We start from the raw sequence: 7,306 nt of genomic DNA, 5'->3' as shown, positions 1-7,306 counted from the left end.
GGTGGGGAAGCAGGAGCTGGACTGTAGGTTTTGTTTGTCGGGGGAGAGAGGCAGAGGAGCAACTTCCTGTTTCAAAAGGCCTCAGCAACTTTGTTAAGGAGTTTGAAACCCCAACATGAATCTCTAGGTGTTCTTGCTGCCTCCTGTTGAAGTATCATTTTTATCCTGTTCTAACTGGAATAAATCAAGAGTACCCAAGGATGGAAAAAGGATAATGACCAGGGTTTTCGGAGAGAGAAAATAGTTGTTACTATTCCTGAGAGCCAGCATTTTCCCCTGGTGATCCTACTCCTGCCTCTTTGTCTTCCACAGTCTAGAACACAAATTTAAACACGTGAGCACAGTATCTCATAAGACTCTGCACATGTCTTTCTTGCTTAGTAATTTTTCGGGAAATTTTGCCTTAGTATCCATCACAGGCTCCCTGGGAAGTGGTCATGCCTCCAAGCCTGTTAGAGTTCAAAGGAGTGTCTGGGTGATGATTTCCATCATATGTTTAGTTTTAGTTAGTCCTGTGAGGAGCAGGGAATTGAATTTGATGATCCTTAGGGGTCACTTCCACCTTGAGAGATTCTGTGATAATGATCAGTGCTTTCTGGGAACATTTTAGAGGCTAACTGCCTTGGATGCTGCTTCACCTCCCTCCTTGGTAGCTGCCCTAGAGGCAGTATGATTGAGAACTGAGGTCCTGGGCTGTGCTGGAGGAAGCAAGGGCCGGTAACCTCCTCCACCCTTGTGCTGTGCACTGGCAAATGGCACTGATGGGAATGTATGAGCAGGGGGCTGTCAGAAATAAGGAGTCCTGCCTTTTTTTCCTCTTGTGGTACTCCCTTTTACCAAAAACCCTTTTACCAAAAATACAGAACTTTAGGCTGGCAAACAAGGGTCTCCTGGGGTGGGCACAACTGTCTCTGCAGCCTGGAGCAGAATCATAGAATCATTTAGGTTTGAAAAGACCTCTAAGATCATCTAATCCAACAACCTGCACACACAGAGCCCAGTGACAGTGCTGTGCTAGATCTACACCGAGCGCTGCACACCTTCACAGATCAAGTGGGAGCGGCAGTGCAGATAGACTTTTAAACACTGAATAGCACAGGACCAACCTCTAGATGATCCGTTTCTTCAGCTGATTTCATCTTTTGAGACCTGCTTAGAATTGTTTCTGAATTGCATGCTGAGGGGTTTACTCTTGCTTTCATCCAGCGACACCTCCTGCTAGTTCAAAATGAAAACTCCAAGTTGCTCCCTCCTGAGTGGGACTTAAGCACTGAACAAGTCTAAGAGGTTGCAGAGGAGTCAGCTTTGTGCTAGCACAGAAAGCCAGAGGTGAAACTGATTTAAAAAAAAAATAATCAAGAAACTAAAGGCAGCAAATTCTGGTGAGACTTTCTCTGCTCTGCAAAGACTGGCTGTGCAAAGGACAAATGGTGCATTCATACTTTATTCTCCATTTCTGAAGTCCAAGCATTAACTCCTGTGAGGAATGTTATTTTTAAAATTGTATTATTTTTAGACATCCATGGTAAACAACTCTCCTTGAGAATTAATCACAATAAACATATTATCTGATTGGAAGACTGATTAAAAAATGTATTTTGTTGAATAAATTCATATGAACAAAGCTGGCATGAGGAATATCCCCTTCTCAACCAACAAAGTACCCTGATTATCACAAGGTAGAAAGTAAGGTAGATAAGAGCTCAATATCTCAAATTTTTTTTCCAGTGCAGGGTATTCAAGATTATTACAGCTAATTGATATAAAATAATAGCTGTAATTTGTCTTGTTGGAAAGAGATGTGGTATGCTTGAGCAGCCTTTGGTCCTCTTGCTTAACATTTTTTTTTCATGCACAAACAATTAATGCTGTATGAATTTGTTTCAACCAAACCCCAGAGTAGCAGTCTGCTGAATGAAAGTTGGTGACAGTCAAATGTGTTTCTAGTTCTTGAAGGCCAAAATACTTCTCTTGATCATTACATTCCCTAAGGAGGGAAGGAATGTGAATGTGTAAGCATGCAAAAGAAATTAACCTCTCTTATTGGATGTGCCCTGAAGGCTGATCAATAGTATATCATGGAAGTTGCATGTCAGGAATTAGTTGTATATCAAAGAATGACCAAGATTAAAATAGTTTGCCATTAACTTCAACACACTGAACAATTGACTCAGAATTTTCTCTGTTACCAAAACTGAAATTGTTTTCTGTCCAAATTAACTAGGACAACTGGTGCCTACCCCAGGTTGTTTTTTGTTTGGTTGGTTGGTTTGGGTTGGTTTTTTTTTTGTTGTTTTATTTGTTTCGTTTTGGTTTTGGTTGTGTTTTTTTTTCTTTTTAAAGTGGTGGATGCTTTGCTTGTCTAAAAATTGATCCTATTAATAGCTAAACATTCCTATAACAGATTCTCTTCTGCAATAGTGTACAGTGTGTGTGCTCAATTTCTGGAAGATATTCTATAGTCTGTTTCAGCAGTCCTGGAGTTAGTAGATATTGTCCCAATCATTTGAGCGTTAGGTGGTATTTCAGAGGAGATGGGTTTGGCATCTCTGAAACAGGAGGGAGGCATCAGATAATAGAAGCACTTAACTTCACCACTGGTCCATCTCTGTTTATCCTAGCAGCCACCAGCTCCGTCCTGGCACCTTCTTGGAGCTGATCTCCAGTCCTGTCCCAAGACTTGGAGTAGTGTTGGTCTTTTTTGGGTGTTTTTGACCTCTTTTCAAGCAACTATATACAGTTACAAAGAGCAAATTTTGGTTAGGGGCCAGTAGAAGACTGAGAGCTGGAGACCTACTGTCTTGCTCCCTCTCTTGGTTGACCCAGTGTTTCCCCAAATAATTTTTTCTTGGTTTTACTCGGGACAATTTACTTTGATGTTTTAAATGTGAGGCTTTTAGTTGGCAATCTGTGGCAGCCAGTGAATGGCACAGTTTCACTGTAGCTAAATGTTGCCAATGTTGGCTTTCACTGCAAGCAAGCTGGTGTTCTTTTTTAAACTTGTGATAGTATGTTCATGTCAAACGATTTGTTGTGCCAAATTATCAAGGGAACTCTTAACACACTTCTGGTCACAATGAAATCTGTAAGGCATGTTAGTAAAGCATGTGTTTCGAGAAAACCATGGAATATTTTCTGTGCTTTTCTTGGAATTCTGCAAAATGTTTGTCTTGAGTGAGAAGGAAGAAAATCAGGAGCCCTATTGAAGAAAAGAAAGAAAGAAGTCAGAATGATGAAGCAGGCAAGGACAGATACTGGGGGAAGACAGGTATACTCATTAATTTTATTTACATTTCAAAGTCAAATTACCTACGGTGTTCTCAATCATACCCTACACTTATATTCCCTGCCACACACCATGAATAACAAATGCACTTTGAAGGATAGAGTAAGTGACCAAATAGGCTTCTTCCTCTTTTAATTTTGTGGATGATCTTAATTTGAGAGGTCAGTACAAATGCCTATGGTATGTGACAATTTTAGGCCAGTAGTTACTAATTAAGATAGAAAGCCAGATGCTGGCTAAGGCATTTTCAAATACTTCACAGATAAACTTGCAGGAGCTGATTAACTCAAACGGAATGTCTCCTTAGGTGATAGCTACCAATTATACTTGGAACAATTTTTAAAATTAAAAAGGATGAGGGAAAAGGATTTATGAAACTCTTGGCTGAGTTTTCTCTGGAGAAAGAATTTTGATAAAAAGTGAGGTTAGCTGTTTGACAATTAGCAGACAATTAGAAGAAAGGCATTTACCCAGTGGGCAAAAATCTTTTATGATAGGCTCACACTCATCAAACCTGTTTATGCCGAAGGAGGATAAACAGTGTTTCGCTCACAGTGTCTTAGCCCTAGTGATATGAGCAGCACCAGCTGCTGCTGCTGTGCCAACTTCACGTGGGCTGTGTGGGACTCAATTTGACAGTGCTTCATGTGGCAAGCACAGAACAGAGCACGCCGAGCTGTGCTCATGGATCCTGGGGTGGCTATGGACAATTTTTGCAGAACTCCACAAAGAAGTTAGGAACAGCACAGCAACTGCCTGTGCAGAAAACAGAAATCTCAAACACTGGGGAATTTTTTGGGATCTCTAAATCAGAAAAAAAAGTGGGAAAACATTGATTTTATTTATATTAGTATCTGTAAAGAGGAACATCACTGGTAGACCAGAGATAGTGTCAGACATTGGAAGCTTTTCTGAAAGTGTCCCTTGGACAGGTAAGGCCTCAAATAATTGTAAATTCAGAGTGGCGGATGCTGTAAGGAAGAGCTGAGACAGGCTGCTGCTTTTTGTCTTTTCTCCCAGCTTAGCATGGAATTTTTCTTCATGGTTTCTACAAAATAGGGATACGTAGTCAGCATTGCTTGGCCAAAAGGCCAAGGAGAGCATGAATCCGCCTGATTTGAATGTTGTTCATGCTTCTTTTTCCCATCCTTAAAACTTAAAGGATGCTTAGGTAGGATCCATCTCTCCTAACTGAAGCATTGAAGTGTCAGTGTTTAAGGTTGAGATCCTCTCTAAGCTCTTTCCACAAGCAATGGAAAAAGATGAGCAGGTGCTGAACACAAGCTAGCAGGTCCCAACAGCTCTTCTAGGTGTATTTCACCCCTCAAAAGGGGTTAGTCCTTGCCATTAACTCCACAGGCAATATGGAGCACAAAACTAGACTTACACACAGACTAGATGCCTAAACTGAAAGCCAGAAAAATTGTACCTTTCTATTCTAGAATCCATCTCAGAACACCAAAGAGCGTAAAGGGAAAACAAATTAGGATCAAGTGCTGCTCAGGAGTGCAGAGCATTTCCCTGTTATATTCCTTTGTGCAAGGTAGTGCCTACCCTGAGGACTGCAAATACAGGCTGTGATGTAGAAATGTAGGAATGCATTCAGTCCTGGTTGTGCTGCTGGCATCCTGTTCAAAATGAGAATTTCAAATAGAGCTTATGGCTTTATAACATTTCTGACATGCATAAATGTGAGAATTTATTAATACATGATCCTTTACAAACAAATCCATGTTTTTGCCTTTTTTCCCCTGCGTAGTCAGGACCCTGTCCTGGAGCAGTTTCATTTGCGAGAGTCTGAATTCACTCTGATCCCAGGAAGCCCAGAGGCAGCCATCATGAGTGGAACCATCCCATGTGGAAGTAGGTCTAACCCATGCCTTAGGCAGAATTTCCGTACAGAAGAAGTGGTCCTTTGCAGTTTTTTTCATTCAAAATAAGTACATGAGCTCATTGTTGAAGGTGAGAGTTGCTTTTAGAGCCACTAACAGTTGTCCAGAGATTAAAATTCCTTCCAGTTAGGCGAGTATTGTCTCTGTGTCACAGATCTCGTTTGGAAACAGCTGGCCTAGAGCAGGTAGACAGGGATATCATTAGGAAAAATCCAGTGCTGACTCATTGCATCCGAGGGAAGAACTGGAGATGGTGAGCACCTTTCATTTCGGGAATTCTGGAGCAGGCTAAAACATTCCAAAAGGACTAGTCAGGTTCAGATAAAATACCTGTATTGTTCTTGGAAAAATAAATGTTAGGTGTGCTTGAAAGCAAGGACTGGTAGCTATCATCAGAGCATTTTTCTTGTGCATTGTGTGGGTTAACAGCCTGTTGAACCCTTGGAGCAGACATGATGGAGAGGCTCAGAGCTGCAAGGTGCTGTTGCTGCTGCTTTGGGCAACGTGAAGATGCACTGAAAAATAGGGAGATGCTGTCAAATTCTTCTGGCAGTGGAACAAGTGTGTGAACTGAAGGGAGTGGTGTCATCAGAGCTGAACAGCAGCAACATTTTGTGGCTGAAAATTATTTTGTTCTCTCAGACAATGATGCTAACATTTAAGGGGGGGAAAAGGAGCACTGCAAAGGCAGTCATTACAGATGGAGGACACTGATTAGCCTATCTAGCTTTTCCACCTGAAAATACAAGATGTACTATGATACTGCCGATGTGAACTCCACGGAAGGAAGTAAAGAAAATGTGATTGCAGATATTACATCCAAATCAAATTGAAGCTGCATTAAAAACCTGAGATTACTGCACTGTTCCATGTTACATCTGAAAACAGGGTATACACCTGCTACTGACAGGCATATAAAGAACATGCAGGAGCTTATTTCTCAGAAAACAAATTTGATCTCTGACTTGCTGCTTCACAAATCCACAGAAACAAAGGCAGGAAGTAAAATTACGGGCAGACATTAATAAATAATCATCGGCAAAGCAACTGTGTTGTTTGGGATTATTGTTTGGTTTTCTTCCTAATATTTACTTTACATTGCAACCTCTAGCAGTAAATTGTTTCAGTTTCTCTATCTATAAAAATGAGGTAATTATTCTCATCTTCGCAAAAGGCAAATCTGCAGATAAAAGCATTAGAATTGCATGCTTCTGTTAATAAATATTTTCTCAATTGACTTGTGGTCACTGGAACACTTTTCTGTGCTATGCTCACTCACTGTACAGACATAAATGAGTTGTTAGATCCTGACTTGTAGTTTTATTGACAAGGAGAAAAAGCAACCCTTAAGCTTGTTTATCATATTTATATATGCTGTATCCTTAAACATACATGTTAAGCTTACCTTTAAAACCATGTTTTTGAGGGGTCATGTTGTGACATATAGGAAACCAAATATCTCTTTGCTTTCTTGGCTGTGACTGCTACAAGGCAATGAAAAAGATCACTGAACTATGACAGTGTCATGAGTTACTGCCTCTACCATGAGGGTTCTGTACACCCAGTAATCCTCACAGAAGACAGTCTATCTCATATGACTGGAAGTATCATATGGGCTGACAAAGTGGAACTGTAATAAAATAGTGCATCTTTCAATTCCTTTCCTTGTTATGTTACATCAAGTGGCAGAGTACAATAAATTTTAAAATAAAAAGTTGACATGAATGATTATATAGTAATAATGAATAACAAAGACTTTTAATGCACACATAAAAAATAATCCAGCAATCACCTTCCAACAATATTTTAGTTATTTTCAAGCAACAAAACACAGCTGGCAGCTGTTTATGAAAAGGGATCAGTGTGCTAAAATATGCTCAGCCTGAAATAATAACTCTAGGAAAAAAATTTCAATAGACATGTATTTTAAGAACAAAATCAAAGAAAACAAACTTACAGAACCTGAGAGTTTCAAAGCACTCTCCTCATACATACCCCTCTCCCCAAAACAAACCCAAGGCTATAAAAATTTCAGGAAAGATTTTCAAAGGCTTGGAGCTTTCAAAAGGAAGAAAGCCTCTAAGTATTCCTTGTGCATTTCAATAAGGGAATTTTCCCTAGGTCTTCC

The sequence above is a fragment of the Neopelma chrysocephalum genome, unplaced genomic scaffold, assembly GCF_003984885.1.
Source record: "Neopelma chrysocephalum unplaced genomic scaffold, ASM398488v2 Primary Assembly neopelma1_43, whole genome shotgun sequence".
Lineage (NCBI taxonomy): Eukaryota > Metazoa > Chordata > Aves > Passeriformes > Pipridae > Neopelma > Neopelma chrysocephalum.
Note: the sequence above shows the minus strand (reverse complement) of the source record.